Genomic DNA, 18,577 nt, shown 5'->3' on the forward strand with positions numbered 1-18,577 from the left:
CACCCGTTATCTCTATATATAGATCTGGAGATAGAATATTCGCTGTGAACGCAGGTCACACTACATTCACAGGGGGATTACTTCTTAAAACCTGACACTGTAAATTCTTTTAGTAGTGTACAGAGCCATCCATGGAAGTGAAAATTCAGATATACTCTTGGTCCCATGGCTGCACATTTATTTCATTTATTTCCTTAACCAGCCAGCAAATCTTTACTGTGTATTTAACACACACACACACACACACACACACACAAAGAGAGAGAGAGAAAGAGAGAGAGAGAGAGATCCACTGATGTGTGAGTTTAACAACAACAAAAAGAAAGGGTCTCTGTCCATTAAGACTTTAAAACGATGGGAGACACGCACCCTGCTGCCCCCAGCAGCACAGCACGCGGTCCCCTAAATCCAAGCAGTATCTACAGTAAGAGAAAGCTGAAATATACTACATCCTTGCTCACCTCCCACCATACTGATCATTTCCTTCATAAAACACCATTGTTCTCTTACTCCACTGTTATTTTCTTGCACACCCCTCACCTTTTCTGGTTTAAGCCAGAAACTGCCCTGTACATAGAAGCTGGGATAACTGGGGAACCAGGGCCCACCAAGACCAAGAGCCCAAGAGTTTTGAAACCATCTAAAATGTCACATGACATTAGTCCTTTCCAGGGTTTCTTAACCATGAAGCTTGTCAACTTTCAAAGTGTTTGTAAAAGAACTGTATGGACTTCAATAAAAAGAAATCACATCTTTATTTTCATATTAAAATTCCATATTACATAGAATGTAAATAACAAATATCAGCAGCTAGAGCAATTGCTACCTTTGCCTGCAGAGTAAACCATGGATGTTCTGTGCAATATCAAGGTGCTGCAGACACCTTGAAATCATGCCTATGCATTATTACTGTTATGTAATTATGGCAGTTATTAGGCAAATCACTAAACCATATATTTTTAAAACATACATATGAATACATCACACATTTGATTTTCAGTGTTTTGATAATTATACTTCAATATATAATTATGACAATCCATAATACTATATATTCTACAAACTCAATATATTTCAAACGCTGCAGCTGCTTCACAAGATTTCAGAAGAACCCAGACATTCGCATTCCTGAAAGAATGAGCCAGAAACAAGGTGGCTCCCAGTAAAAAGAGCATATAAGGAAAACTGCATCTCTGCTGTAACTGAGGCAGGAAAATTAAAATAATATTACCATTGATGCCAGCTGTCACTGAAGAATTTATGTTCTGGGGCTAGAGAGATGGTTCAGAGCTCTTACCGCTCTTTCAGAGGGTCAGAACTCAGTTCCCAGGACCCAAGTAGGGCAGCTCACACCCAATTGTATCTCCAGCTCCTGGGGAATCTGAAGACTCAAACCTGCACAGGCACCAGAATCGTATAAAGGCACACACGCACACACAATAGGAAAAGGAAAAGACTTTATGACCCACAATCATAATGAGGTCTATTCACTTTATGGGTACAAAAAAATACCTTAATGAGAAAGTAAACCAAAGTGTGACCTTGCTGCTTATGTTCTAAGGTGTATGATACAAACGTGTTGTTTTTCTCTGGGCAGAAGTATCCAAAACCCTCCTCTAAGCTTTCTCACATACTATGTTCAAGCAATGAGTTCAAAATAAAAATCATTAAATAATAATGTATCGCAAACAAGAGTAAAAAAGGGAAAAATGATAAAACATTTTAACATTGAGCTCCCAATATATTAATAATATATTAGATACTGGCATTATCTGATTCAGTCTTATACTAACTACACAGAATGTTTAAAGAGATAAATTAATGGGATTAAAGGTTAACAAAAGTTAGGCTACTAGAATTAACAATTTATACAGAAGCAAATAAAACTTTCAGCTACTTAAAAATCTACAGCTTGAGAGCTACGGAAACAGTGGGTAAAGTGCTTGCTGCACAAGGATAAAGATCTGAGTTCAAATTTCCAGTGTGCAGCCAGGCACAGAGCATTCATCTGTGACGACAGCAATGGGAGGTAGAGAGAGGTGGATCATGGGAGCTCACGGACTGAGCCAATCAGTGAGCTCCAGGTTTAGTGAGAAAACATGCCTCCAAAAGTGAGGTGGAGTGTGACAGAGGAAGACATGTGACACTGACTTCTGTCCTTCGTATGCATGAGCACACACACACACACACACATGTACACATGTATATATCACACACATACACAAAGACAATTTAAAATTTAAATCATCGCTGAGATATAGACACAAACTAGACTTAAGGTCTAAAGTTTGATTTTTTAAATCTATTCAGATATGGATGAAAAGATAATTATGATATTGGGAAATATTTCTAAATAATACATGAATCAAAGATGAAACTGTTATGAAAATTAAAATATACTGAAATTAAGTAATAAATCATGAAACTTGGGAATGTCAAAGTAGTCATTTGCAGAAATCTATTATTTTGTATGTTTAGCAGAGAAGAAAATGAACAAATACTTTAACCTTAATACTTAGAAAAAATTAAAACTGCAATTTTTTTAGATAAGACATTCTAGACTTTAATAAATACATGATGTTTGAGGTATCTCATTGGAATATCATAGAATCCCAAGTTCTTCAAAACCTATTTCTGGATGACTGAAAGATGCTTCTGAGAATTAAGCCAAGAACCAAGCCTGAAAATCCATATTAAGATGCCCCAAAGCCCACATAAAAGCTGGAGGCAGTAGTTTATGTGTCTGTAATCCCTGCTCCTCCTCAGGGATGTGGGAGGCAGAAACAGGAGAATCGGGGAGCTACTGGGCAGCCCAATAACAAAACAGCAATGAGACCTGGTCTCAAACACAGTTTAAGACAAGGACTGACACCCAAAGGTGTCCTCTGTTTCCTCCTACATGCCATAATATACCCCCCCACACACCCATGCACACACAGTACTACACTGAAACACATAACTATTTCTGATAAATATCAATATCATGTTTTAAAGGCAATGAGAAAAAATTAAGAGAATAGATAAATGCAAGAACAGAAATAAGCAATATAGAGAATACAGACAGAAGCGCCAATAGCAACAGATACAAAAGATACCCTTGATAATGTTAGTAAAATGTCAAGCTTTTGGTTAGCCTGACCAAGTAAAAGAGACACACAGCTGTATCGCAAATGAAAGTGGAGCCTGTTAGAGACAGAGTAGAAGACCAAGAAGATAGTTAAAAACATATGCCACTGACAAATTCCTCCGAAGAAAAGCAATTCACTATCTGTAACTCACAAAGAAATAAAAAGCCTAAATGTTTAAATAATCATTTTAAAAACTGACTTGGTAAAGGTCTACTTCGATGATGTCTGAGGAAAGGCTGGCAACCCTCTCCTGGATATGTAAAAGGAACCATGAGTTGAATCCAGCCATGTATATAAAAGACTTGTCTGAGTCCATTCCAGGAACACAGTTTGCTTTAACACCCAATAATGTAACTCACTGCATTAATAGGTTAAAATAGAAAAGTCATTTCATCAACTCAAAAGATGGGGAACGATCATTCAAAGAAATTTAATCATTTCATACAAGTGTTTAAACAAGGTAGCAATTTCATTAGCCTACTGAAGAACGCCTACAAAGCCACGCAGGAAACATTTCAAGTGGAAATATTAGGAGTGTTCTACATAAAGCACAGAGCAACGTATATCAATAGATAGATACTAGTATGATATTGCCACTCCAGAAAGAAAATGAGAAGCCACTGTGAGGGCACGAGGGAGGGTTGGTCCACCATCAGAGATCTAACCTGGTATTAAATTTTTCACAATTCAAATGCAAAAAGTAACCGTAGAGCTGGGGAATGACTCTGAGTAAAAGCGTTTGCTGCACTCACATAAGGATCTGAGCTCTGATTTTGAAGTTAAATACTTAGAAACTATTAAAACAGAGCATTTTTTTTTAGATGAGTCCTTCCCGGCATTCTCATGATGGCATGCACTCAAGCATTTGAGAGCGGGAGCAGGCGGAGCTTGCCAGCCAAGTCTGGCTGCAACAGAGGGCACTAAATGCAGTAAGAGCCCCTGCCACAAAACTAAGTGGAAACGTTATAGGATGATATGCAAAGTCAGCAGCTGGCAGCAGGCACGCCTGCGCGCACGCACACACACAAACATACACACACTACAACCTCCCCCACTCCCACCCCACCCCACCCCCACCCTGCCACCCTGCCACCCTACTCTAACTGCGGGTAAACAACAGCAACCCGCATTACAATATGACAACCAGCACCTTCAAAATGACTGTGTAAGGACATAAACAGTCAAACAGAAAATGTTTACACTGGAACCTTCCGCTAGCCCCTGCGTCCACATTGAGAAAGCCATATATACACATATATATACATGTATATATACGTATATGTATATGTATATATGTATACGTATATGTATACATATGTATACATATACGTATATATATGCCTGGTGTAGGTGACAGTTCTTACTCGTAGCACTGTCCCGCTATAGTTTTAAGGGATGCAGCTCAATAAACAACACTGTGATTTCTGTCTCTACCCAGCCCATACGTGTTCATTGAGCGTTTCAAGCCAACAGGAATCAGGTCTTCAGAGAGAGACCTGCCGCAATCTGGCTGTGTGGCTCCTCTCGCCCAGCAGCAGCTTTTGGTGAAAGCCAAGTGCAGGTTAGACATGATCCAGAAGTACTTAGCTACTTCCTTTCACCTTGAAGACCAGCCATTCTGTGTTTACTCCGGCACCAATTGCTGTTTAAATCAAATGGGAACTGCACTGAGTAAAACACTTTAATTGTGTTAGGAATAGTTTGCAGCTCAAAGTGATGTTTTGAGGCACAGGCGAAAAATCATTGGCAGGATGCCATTTGTACGTTTTTGTTAACAAAATAGCCGATTTTTCTCTTATCCTTTTACTTTCAAATTAATGTTAATGTATTTGAAAGTAACAGCACGTTAAGATAAGGAGGTATTTGGATGATAAGCTTTGAAAGACTGTTAGATGATCCTAGAACATGGAAGAGGTGTTTGTCTTCTCTTGATGTTTTCTTCTAGAATAATTTATAGAACGCTATGCTCATCTGATCATGAATACAAAGGCCACCTTTATAGGAAAAATGATGTTATTGACCTATGATCAAAAGCAGTGATTAAGCCAGGTGTAGTGGCACATGCTTTCTGGAGACTGAGGGATGAGTGTAATGACTTTAAGGACAGCCTGCCGGATACAGCGGGATCCTGACTAGAACAAGAATAATTGATGGTGAATTGTAACTGGTCTAAACATATGCTTTTCAGTGGTTTTTCATGCTTTCCCTTATTACCAAAGGTACATAAAGCTGAGGCCTTATTCAGACAAGGCTCCAGTTGGCCCCAGGTCCAGAAATGAGCTGGGAACCTAACCAATAAGTAGGAGATGTCACCAATAAGTTACAGTCACGGTGCAGATGATCCTGGTTGAGAGGCAGAGTCAAAGGTCAGGCTGAGAGCTCAGAAAACAAATACTGCCAGAAGGGAAAACAAATGGAAGGTGAGCAGAGCAAGGAACAAAGCTGGAGCATGAAGCCCTGCTCATTTCTGATCAGAGACTCACGAAGTGTGCTGTGATTCCATGGCTTAAAAGTTTGGAATCTGGTCCTAAAGCATCCCACCGGCTGTCAGATCCTCCACACATTTTAAAAGAGCTGAACCAAGAGCTGAAATTTGCCAGAAAAAAATAAACAAGAAAACTAAAATGACTTTGTAAAACAATGAGCTGAGAAACTGAATGGCATTAGCCAAGGTAGTCAGACAACCCTTGGCTTCATCAGCACTGTGTTACAAACACCCAAGGGACCAGCTACAACTGCCAGGGCTAATCACAAATTAAAATAAAATAAGCGAGCTAATCAGGGCTGTTTTGGTTGTGGCAGCAAACACACAATCTGAAATAGTTTAGGGGGAAAAGGTATTTTGAGAAATCTGTCTCATAGACCCCATAATAGGACTTAATGGCCACTCAAGGCAGTGACACATTTTCCTGCGGTTCCATTCATGCCTGCTTCATCCTTTGTCTCGGTGCAGATGGACATGAAGGGAAGAAGTCTAACTGCAACCCCAGAGTTGTTCATTTTTAACCTCTCATTTTCTCAAACCGACTTGTCTTCACTAATCCCAGCTAAATTATATAGGGAAAGAAGGGACTTTGTGAATCAGGCTGAGGACTGCTTTGGTAGGATATAAGTCTGCAGGAAAGAGAAAGTCGAAAGCTGCAATCCCCAGAAGAAACAGACACTGAACATATGGCAATGACTATCCACGGCACAAAGTAAATTGGCTTCATATCACACTTAACAAACTGGGGCTTGTTCTGCTCTCTCTGTTCCCTGAGCAGACACAATTCCTCAGGCTTGTTCCTAGCTCTGCAACAGCATATCAGCTGTAGCCTCCCTCACCCCTCTCCCCCTTATGCCACCTGTGGAACCCACAGATCATCCCTTCCTGGCCTCCCTTCCCCCATTCTGCCCTCCATGTCTGTGGAGCACTCCATCTCCCTGGAGTGCTCCATTCTCCATCTCCCTGGCATGCTCCATTATCCTGGCCCCATCTCTACCTGGAATCCCAGAGACCAGCAGTCATCAGAGGCCATCAGGACCCCATCTCTACCTGCAATCCCGGACAACAGTAGCCATCAGGGACTAACAGCTCTCCCTGTGTCCCTGGAGGCCTCCTGCCACCCAGGAAAACCAGCAGACTGCTGCCATCTGGGACCACTGGCTCTACCTAAGTTCTCAGGGACCTGCTACCATCAGGAACCATTAGGCCTGACAACACCAGTGACAACTAGATGGCGAGAGGTCAGCATAAGAACACAAGCAGCAAAACCCAGGGCCCTATGGCACCACCAGAACCCATCTCTCCTGCTACAGGAAGCCCTGGACATCCTATCTCACCTGAAGTACAAAAAAACTATCTTAAATATGATGTTATGAAAATGAAAGAGGCCTTAAAAGAGGAAAATAAACCCCCCAAAGAAATACAGGAAAATACAATCAAATAGTTGAAGGAAATGAATAAAACTGTCCAAGAGCTGAAAAGGGAAATAAAAGCAAAAAACAAACCAACAAACAAACAAACAAAAAATATTACAAACTGAGGAAATCCTAGAAATGGAGAATGCAGGAAAGAGAACAGAAACTACAAACACAAGCATCACCAATGGAATATAAGAGATGGAAGAGAGAATCTCAGGGGCAGAAGACACAATAGAAGAAATTGATACATTGTTCAAAGATAATTCTAAATCTAAAAAGTTTCTAACAGGAGGATCCAAGATGGTGACATCCAGACACACTGTGTCTTATCAACAAAGCAGCAGTGATTGCACAGCTACCAACAGACCGAACTATGGGCCCCCAAACACCAGGGACTGTGTTACCCAGGTGAGAGGAAACCCCACAGTGAGAGAAACACCTGGGTCTGACCTCAGGTCAGCCAGCTAAGCCCCTGAAAAATTCCTGCAGGCACTCTGTATCCAACACCTCTAGCCACACACCTTCATGCTGTGCTCACCTTCCCAGACCAAACTGTGAGCCCCAAAACACCAGAGATTGGGTCCCTCAGTTGACAGGAAACTCAGTGAGGGAAACAAGCAGATCTGACCCCAGCTAAGCCCTGGAAAAGTTCCTAGGTCCCTGAAAGAGCTTGGTCTCAAGCGCAGAGCCACACGTCTGCTCGCTGCCCTCACTGTCCCAGACTGAACTGTGGGCCCCACAACAACAGAGACTGGGTCTCCCAGTCATGAGGAAACTTCACTGTGAGGGAAGCAAACAGGTCTGACCTCAGGGCACCCAGCTAAGCCCCTGAAAAGTTTTTGGTCTCCTGCAGGCTCAGCGTCTCCGATCTCAAGCCACACGCCTGTGTGCTACGCTCACTGGAGAGCGAGCACCTTCTGGATACCGGGGCACCTCAGACACATAGACGCCTGGGAGCCGCAGGAACAGCCCCAGATGCCGCTCCAAAGCTCAGCCTATCTCCCTAAGGAGAACAACCAAACCTCTGGGCTTGATGGCTCTTCAAGAGGGCTGTACCCAGCAAACACAGAGTCTGAGCGCAGTGTCTGAGCAGCTGCAGCTCATTACCTTCAGAGCAAGAAAGTCAGTGAAATGGCAGCTGTCTCCGGGACTCCCCAATGAGAGGAGAGCCTCTGGGCTCCTGAGGAGTCCAGTTAGCCCACAGGCTCATACACCTGAAAAGAGCTGCCACAATTGCCTCAGAACCACCTGCTAGTCAGAGACCATATCCACCAATCTGAGGAGGGCTCCTGAGGGAACAACCAGCTTCCTGCCCAGAGGATTTCCCATACCACCTCTGTACCACAGGACTCCTGGAGGCACCAGAAACTACCAGCCAACACTTGAGCCAACCAGATGGGTAAAAGCCAACATGAAAGCACAATCAAGAAAAGTCAAAGCAATATGGCATGTCCAGAACACAGTAATCCAAGGGCAAGTAGCTCTGGATACCCTAACACAAGTGAAACTCAAGAAAGTGACATTAAAACTACATTTATGAAGATGATAATAGAGGAAATGAATAAAATCTGAAATGAAATACAGGAAGACACAGTCTAATAGATTGTGGTCTTCAGAAAGGAAATATTTAAATCACTGAAAGAAATTTTTAAAAATAGAGGAAAGTTCAAACAAACAGGTGAAGCACATAAAAATACAGTTTAATATCTGAAGATGGAAATGGAAACATTAAAGACAACACAAACTAAAAAATCCTGGAGAGGGAGAACTTAAGGAAGAAAACAGGAACTACAGAGTTGTGCATCTCCAACAGAATACAAGAGATAGAAGAAAGAATCTCAGGTGTAGAAGATACAATGGAAGAAACTGATGCATCAATCAAAGAAAATGTTAAAGCTAAAAATTTTCTAAAACAAACCATTCAAGAAATCAAGGACACTATGAGAAAAAAATGAAACCTAAGAATACCAGGAATAGAAGAAAAAGATTCCCATCTCCAAGGCTCAGAAAATGTTTTCAACAAATCATAGAAGAAAATATTCCTCATTTAAAGGAAGATATATATATAAGCATACAAAAGGCCTACAGAACACCTAATAAATTATACCAGAAAAGAAAATCCTCCCACCACGTAATAATCAAAACACTAAAGATGCATAACAAATAAAACATACTAAAAGCTGCAAGGGAAAAAGACCAAGCAATATATAATAGCAAACCCATCAGAATCACACCTGACTTCTCAACAGAGACCATGAAAGCCAGAAGGGCCTAAATGGATCTCCTGCAGACCCTAAGAGAACACAAATGTCAGCCCAGACTACTAAACCTAGCAAAACTCTCCATTAGCATAGATGGAGAAAACAAGATATTCAATGACAAAAAAAAAAAAAAATTTAAACAGTACCTACTAAAAAATCCAGCACTACAGAGGATACTAGAAGGGAAAATACAACACAAGAAGGCTAACTACACCCAGGAAAACACAGGAAATAACCTACCTACAGCAAAAATTACAAGCACACAACATCAAAATAAAAGGAATTAACAGTCAATAGTCATTAATCTTTCTCAACATCAATGTACTCAACTCTCCAATAAAAAGACACAGACTAACAGAATGGATTTGTAAACAGGATCCAATATTCTGTTACATACAAGAAACACACCTAGGTCACAAAGATAGCCATTACCTGAGGGTAAAGGGCTAGAAGAGGGTTTTCCAAGGAAATGGACCCAAGAAACAAGCAGGAGTAGACATTCTAATATATAATAAAACAGATTTTCAACCAAAATTAATCAAAAGAGATGAGGAAGGACACTTCATACTCATCAAAGGAAAACTCCATCTAAAATCTCAATTCTGAATATATACGCCCCAAATACAAGGACACACACATTTATAAAAGAAACATTGATAAATCTTAGACCATAATAGATGGCCACACATTAAGAGTGGGAGACTTCAATACCCCACTCTCACCAAAGGGCAGGTCAATGAAACATAAACTAAATAGAGAGACAATGACACTCACAGATATCATGAATCAATGGAACTAAGAGACATTTACAGAATTTTTCACCCAAACACAAAAGAATATACCTTCTTCTTAGCACTTCATAGGTACTATTGTCCAAAATAGACAATGTAGTCCATCACAAAGTGAGCACCAATAGATACCAGAAGCCTATCAGACCACCATGCACTAAAGCTGGACCTTAACAACAACAGAAATAGCAAAAAGCCTACATATGCATGGAAACTGAACAACTCTCTACTCAATGTTAGCTGGGTCAGAAAAGAAATAGAGAAAGAAATTAAAGACTTCCTAGAATTCAATGAAAATAAAGTCATAACATACCCAAACTTATGGGACACAATAAAAGCAGAGCTAAGAGGAAACTTCATAGCACCAAGTGCCTTCATATATAATTTTGAAACATCTCATACAACCAATTTAATGGCACAACTGAAAGCCCTAGGAAAAAAAGAAGTAGACACACCCAAGAGGAATAGATGTCTAAAAACAATCACTCAGGGCTGAAATCAATAAGCAAGAAACAAAAAGAACAATTTAAAGAATCAATGAAACCAAAAGCTGTTTCTTTGAGAAAATCAACAAGATAGACAAATCCTTAGCCAAACTAACTAAAAGGCAGAGAGACACCATCCAAATCAACAAAATCAGAAATGAAAAGGAGGACATAATGACAGACACTGAGGAAATAAAAAAATACATATATCATTGGTCTTACTTCAAAAGCCTATACGCCACAAAATTTGAAAATCTAAATGAAATGGACAATTTTCTTGACAAATTTCGCTTACCAAAGTTGAATCAAGATAAGATAAAGAAATTAAACAGTCCTATATCCCCTAAGGAAATAGAAGCAGTCATCAAAAATCTCCTATTCAAAAAAGGTCATATTCTTTCAGTGCAGAATTTTGCCAGACCTTCGAAGAAGAGCTAATACCAATACTCTTCAAACTATTCTGCAAAACAGAAACAGAAGGAAGATTACCAAACTCATTCTATGAGGCCACAGTCACCTTGATACCTAAATCTCAAAAAGATCCAACAAAGAAAGAGAATTTCAGACCAATTTCTCTTAAGAACATTGACACAAAAATACTCAATAAAATTCTCGCAAACCAAATCCAAGAAAACATCAACGATATCATCCAATATAACTGAGTAGTTTCAATATATGGAAATCCATCAATGTAGTTCACCATATAAACAAACTGAAAAAAAAAACACATAATTATCTCCTTAGATGCTGAAAAAGCATTTCACAAAATCCAAAACTCATTCGTGTTTAAAGTTTTGGAGAGATCAGGGATACAAGGCACATACCTAAACATGGTAAAGGCAATATACAGCAAGCCTGTAGACAACATCAAACTAAATAGAAATTTAAATCAATTCCACTGAAATCAGGGACAAGGCAAGGCTGCCCACTCTCTCCATGTCTCTTCAACATAGTATTGGTAGTCCTAGCTAGAGCAATAAGACAACTAAAGCAGATCAAGGGGATACAAATCAGAAAGGAAGAAGTCAAAGTATCACTATTCACAGATGATATGACTGTATACATGAGTGACCCCAGGGAACTCCTACAGCAAAGTGGCTGGATACAAAATTAACTCAAAAAAACCAGTAGCCCTCTTGTATACAAAAGGCAAACAGGCTGAATAAGAAATTAGGGAAAAAACAACCTTCAGAACAGCCACCACTCCCTACCCCAAAAAATTATCTTGGTGTAACTCTAACCAAGCAAGTGAAAGATTTATATGAAAAAAACTTCAAGTATCTGAAGAATGAAATTAAGGAAGATATCAGAAGATGGAATGATCTCCCATGTACATGGCTTGGTACAATTAACATAGTAAAAATGGCCATCCTACCAAAATCAATCTATAGATTCAAAGCAATTCCCATCAAAATCCCACCACAATTTTTACAGACCTTGAAAGAATAATTCTCAACTTCATTTGGAGAAACAAAAAACCCAGAATAGCTAGAACAATCCTCTACAATAAAAGATCTTCCACAGGTATCTCCATCCCTGATCTGGATCTGTACTATAGAGCAAGAGTAATAAATACTGCATGATAATGGCACAGAAACAGACTGGTGGATCAATGGAACTGAATAGAAGACCCAGAAATAAACCCACACACCTATGGACATCTGATTTTCTACAAAGAAGACAAAACCATACAATGGAAAAAAGATAGCATCTTCAACAAATGGTGCTGGCCTAATTGGATGTCCACAGGTAGAAAAAAATGCAAACAGACCCATATCTATCACCCTGCACAAAATTAAAGTCCAAGTGGATCGAAGACCTCAACATAAAACCAGACACACTAATTGGTTAGAAGAAAAAGTGGGGAAGAACCTTGAACAGCACAGGCTCTAAGATCAACAATCAATAAATGGGACCTCATGAAACTGAAAACTGTTGGTAAAGCAAAGGACACTGTAAACAAAACAAAAGGGCAGCCTACAGACCGGGAAACCCACATCCGACAGAGGGCTAATATCCAGAATATATAAAGAAGTCAAGAAATTTGACACCAGAAATTGAATAATCTAATTAAAAATGGGGTGCAGAGCTAAACAGAGAATTTTCAACAGAAGAATATCAAATGGTGGGGAAACAAAGAAATGCTCAACATCCTTAGTCAGAAGGGAAATACAAATCAAAATGACTCGGAGATTCCATCTTATACCCATCAGAATGGCTAAGATAAAAAACTGAAGTGACAACACATGCTGGAGAGGATGTGGAGAAAAGGGAACCCTCCTCCATTGCTGGTGGGAGTGTAAACTTGTACAACCTCTTTGGAAATCAGTCTGATACTTTCTCAGAAAATTGGGACTAGCACTACCTCAAGATCCAGTTATACTACTCCTGAGCATTTACCCAAAACATGCTCCACCATTCAATAAGGACTTTTTGATCAACCATGTTCACAGCAGCTTTATTTGTAATAGCCAGATTCTGGAAACAACCCAGATGCCCCTCAACAAAGGAATGGATACAGAAATTGTGGTACATTTACACAGTGGAATATTACTCAGCTATTAAAAACAAAGAAATCATGAAATTTGCAGGCAAATGGATGGACCTAGAAAAGATCATCCTGAGTCAGGTAACCCAGAAGCAGAAAGACACCCATGGTATATACTCACTTAATAAGCGGATATTAGCCGTATAATATAGGAAAGCCATCTACAGACCTAAAGAAGCTAAACACTAAGGAGGACCCTAGGAAGATGTTTAAAGATGATTCAGAATGACAAACAGGGTAGACACGAGAAGCAGTGGGAGAGAGGGAACAGGATGGGAGCCTACTATAGAGGGTCCTATGACAGGCTCTACCCAACAGGAGATCAAAGCAGATGCTGAGAATCACAACCAAATTGGGAAGAGCTCAAGGGGTCTTATGGAAGAAGGAAGGGAGATAGAAGGACACGAAGGGGACAGGAGTTCCACAAGGAGACCAACAAAGCTAAAAATTCTGACCCCAAGGGTCCCACAGACTGACGCACCAACCAAGGACCATGCACAGAAAGGACCTAGACCTCCCGCTCAGGTGTAGCCTATTGGCAACTCAGTCTCCATGTGGATTCCCAAGTAAGAGGAACAGGGGCTGCCTTTGTCATGAACTCAGTTGGCTGCTCTTTGATCACTTCCCCCCACCCCCACCCCAGGCGATGCGGCCTTGTCAGGCCACGGAGGAAGAGGATCCAGGCAGTCCTGATGAGACTTGAAAAGCTATGGGCAGATGGCAGGGGAGGAGAACTCCCTTTTTTAGTGGACTAGGAGAAGAGAATGGATGGGAGGGAGAGTGGAATTGGGAGGAGTGGAGGGAGGGGGCTACAATCGGGATATACAATGAATAAATTGTAGGAAATAATAAAAACAAAGAAAAAACCTTAGTCTTCTAGTGCCTGTGACTCGGGAAGTTGAGACCCAAAAGCTGACCTTCTTGGGGCCACTCCCTTCACCTCCTAGCTCTCTGCCAATCATCTTCAAACCTGAGAGAAGCTGAGTACCCAGCCCAGTGACTCAGCGACATGGGGACCAACTGCTTCTCTCCTTCTAACTCCCTCCCTGCCTAAGGCCACTTTAGATTCAGTAAGCACTCTGTCCCCCAGCTGCTGAGGTACCAGGTGCCTCTTCCGGGGTTCACGACCCCACCCCTGTACTCTTGTGTGAAGATGTGGCCACGCCAGAGGAGTCCCTCTGGAACAAAGCCAAGCCTTGTTCTGAGGTAATCTCATATCTCAGAGATGTCTTTTTGTGGATTCACTTCACCAAAGCTGCTGATCCCATAATATTGAATTGGGACGCCACGTCCATAATTTTGGGATTTCAGCAAAGGCTGAGAAAATGGGTGTTTCTAGGTCTAAATTTGATTCCCAGACACTTCTTGAGTGCCTGCGGAAATTTTCCAAACTATCTGTCCAGGTTTTTTTTTTAAGTGTGATTTCATCCACCCACCCACCCCCACCCCCACTCCCACCCCCACCCCCACCCCACCCCCGTTGTCTGCTGTTTTATCGTTTTCCCCTAGTTGGGCAGCCTTTTCTGGCCTCAGTGAAAGAAGATGAGCTTAGTCCTGATGCCACATGAAGTGGAAGGGGAGGGGGGAGATGGGGAAAGAGGGTGGGAGCGTAGGAGTGGGAGGAGAGAAGGGAGGGTGCTACAATTGCGATGTATGGATGAATGAATTGATGAATTAAAAATGGATGAATGAATGAGTGAAAAAAAAACCTGTATTATCCCAAATTGTAAAATCTAAAAGAAATGTGTAATTTTCTCATAGGTACCACTTAGCAAAGTTAAATCAAGATCCGATATATAAACAATGCAAATAGACATATGACCCCCAGTGAAACAGAAGCAGTCATTAAAAGTCTCACAACGAAAAAAATAAAAATAAAAAATTTGAAAAAAAAGCCCAGGATGAGATGGTTTTAGTACAGAATTCTACCAGAGTTTCAGAGAAAATTAACACCAATACTCCTCAATTATTCAAAATAGAAACAGAAGGAACAGAGTCCAATTTATCTTATGAGATCATAATTATCCTGTTACCCAAACCACATTAAGACTCCACAACAACAAAAGAATTACAAATTTCCTTCATGAATACACATGCAAAAGTACTCAAAAAAATAATACTTGCAAGTCAAATCCAAGCACACACGAAAAATATCATCCACCATGATCAAATAGGCTTCATCCTAGAGATGTAGGGGTGGTTCAACATATAGAAATCAGTAAATATAATCCACCACATAAAAAAATTGAAAAGAGGGGGATCCAAGATGGCAGTGCCAGGAGGACACTGTGTCTGAAGAGCAGGACAGCAGTGACTGCACAGGGACCAACAGACCAAACTCTGGGCCCTAAAACACCAGTGACTGTGTTTCCCAGGTGAGAGGAAACCCCACAGTGTGGGAAACAATTGGGTCCATTCTCTAGTCACCCAGCTAAAACCAGGAAGAGTTCCCAGGTCCCAGCAGGCACTAGGTTGCCACCCCAGAGCCACACGCTTGCGTGCTCTGGTCACCATCCCAGACTGAAATGTGGCCACACAACACCAGACACTGGGATGTCCAGTCAAGAGAAAACCCTATGGTGAAGGAAGCAATAGGGACCATCCTCAGGACACTCAGACAATTACTGGAAAAGGTCCTGGGGTCCGGTAGGGGCTCAGTCACCAGCCCAGAGACCTGCCTGTGTGCCCTACTCACCTTCCCAGACAGAACTGCGGGCCCCAGGGCACCAGAGACTGGGTTTCTCTGTCTGGAGGAAATCCAACCGTGAGGGAAACAGCAGGTCTGACCTCAGGGCACTCAGTCAAACCCCCTGCCCCCGAAAAGTTCTACAGAAAAGTTCCTGGGTTCCTGCAGGCACCCAGCCCCCAGGGCAGAGTGACTCGCCTGTGCCTGAGTGCCTGAGTGCTCTACTCACCATCCCAGACTGCACTGAGGACCCCAAAACACCACAGACTGGGTCATCCTGTCAGGAGGAAACCCCACAGTGGGGGAAACATCAGGTCCAACCTCAGGACACCGAGCTCCAGAAAAGTTTCTGGGTACTTGCAGGCTCCAAGCTCTAGCCTCCCACCGCACACATCAGTGCTGCACTCACCTGCCACTGATTACCGCTTGGGCACTGGGGCCCAGAGCTCCAACCTCAGACCTACAGAAGCCTGAGTTCCACGGGATCAGCCCCTAGATACTACTCCAAGGTGCAACCAGTTATCCCTAGCTAAACTGATCAAACCACAGGGCTCCCTGGTTCTTCAAGAGGGCTGCTTCCTGCAAACACAGTGTAAGAGCAACAGTGCAGCTCACTAAATTCAGAGCAAGAAACCCAGCAGCAGGGCAGCTGTCGCCAGGACTTCTAGTGAGAGGACAGCCCCCCTGACCACCAAAGACCACAGTTACCACACACATCCATACGCCTGAGGTGAGCTGTGGCAATTCCTGAGAAGTACCAACATTCAGTTAACCATAACCAAAAAGCTGAAGAGGCCTCCTTCAGGAACAACCAACCATCTTCCTGCCAAGGGGCTTCTCCCCACCCCAGGATTCCAGCAGACACCAGAAACTAAGAGCCAACACCTGAGACAGTCAGATGAGTAGAGGCCAGTGTAAAAGCACAACCAACAAAAGGCAAAGCAATATGGCATCTCCAGAACTGTTATCCAGGGGTAAGTAGCCCTGGACACCTTAACATAAATGAAATTCAAGATGAACTTACATCTATGCTTATAAAGAGAATAATGGAAGAACCAAATAAAATGCATAAAGAAATAGAGGAAGATAAAGTCAAACAAAGTATGGCCATCTAAGGAAATACAGGAAGATGCAGCAAACACTTTGTGGCCTTCAGAGAGGAAATGATTAAGTCACTGAAAGAAATAAAAGAAACAGAGGAATGTTCAAACAAACAGCTAAAGGAATTGAAGGAAAATACAGTCAGACAGGGGAAGGAAATCAATGAAACAGATCAAGATCTGAAGATAAAATTGGAAAAATTAAAGAAAATACAAACAGAGGAAATTATGTAAAGGAAGAACTTAGGGAAGGAAACAGGAACTACAGAAGTAAGCATAACCAACAGACTACAAGAGATGGAAGAAAAAAATCTCAGGTGTGGAAGATACAATGGAAGAAATTGATGTATCCATCAAAGAAAATGTTAAATCTAAAAAATTCCTGACATAAACCATCCAAGAAATCCAAGACAACATGAAAAGACAAACCTAAGAATAATAGGAACAGAGGAAAAAGAAGATTCCCATCTCCAAGGCCCAGAAAATATTTTCGACAAAATCATAGAAGAAAAATTCCCCAACAAAAATCCAACACAAGTCTTTTCTTTCTTTTTTTTTCCTTTTTCTTTTTGAGACAGGGTCTCTTTGTGTCTCTGTCTCCTGGCTGTCATGGAACTCACTCTATAGACCAAGCTGACCTCAACTCATAGAGATTTGCATCCTGAATGCTGGTACTAAAGACGTGTTCCACCACCACCTGGATTCAATATAATTCTTACAGATTTTGAAAGAACAATTCTTAACTCCATATGGAAAGACAAAAAACCCAGGATAGCAAAAAACAATCCTGAACAACAAAAAACTGCTGGAGATATCATCATCTTTGATTTCAAGTTGTACTATAGAGCTATAGTAATAAAAAAAAAACAACTGCATGTTATTGGCATAAAAATAGATACATTGATCAATGAAATCAAACTGAAGTTCCAGGCATACTTTCACACACCTATGGACACCTGATATTTGATAAAGAAGCCAGAAATACACATTGGAAAAAAGACAGTATCTTCAACAAATAGTGCTGGTCAAACTGGATGTCTGTACATAAAAGAATGCAAATAGATCTATACTTTTCACCCTGCACAAAATTCAAGTCCAAATGGATCAAAGATCTCAACATAACATCAGATAAACTGAACCAGATAGCGGAGAAAGTAGAGAATAACCTTGCACATATTGGCACAGGAAACAACCTCCTGAACAGAATACCAATAGTTCATACACTAACCAATGGGATCTCACGAAACTGAAAAGTTTATGTAAGTAAAGGACACTGTCAATAGGACAAAGTAGCAGCCTACAGAATGGGAAAAGATTTTTACAAACACCACATCTAACAGAGGAATAATATCTAAAATATATAAAGAAACTAGATTCCAAAAAAAAAACAAATAATCCAATTTTTAAAATGGGGTTCAGGGGCTGGAGAGATGGTTCATGGGTAGAGAGCAGTAGCTGCTCTTCCAAAGATCAGAGTTCAATTCCCAACACCATGGCAGCTCACAATTGTCTGTAACTCAAGTTCCAAGGGATATGACACCCTCACACAGGCACACATACAGGCAAAACATCAATGCACATATAATAAGAATAAATAAATAACTTTTTAAATGAAGTACAGATCTAAACAAAGAATTCTCAATAGAGGAAACTCAAATGGTTGAGAAACAAATATTCA

This window comes from Meriones unguiculatus, chromosome 1, assembly GCF_030254825.1.
Source record: "Meriones unguiculatus strain TT.TT164.6M chromosome 1, Bangor_MerUng_6.1, whole genome shotgun sequence".
Taxonomy (NCBI): domain Eukaryota; kingdom Metazoa; phylum Chordata; class Mammalia; order Rodentia; family Muridae; genus Meriones; species Meriones unguiculatus.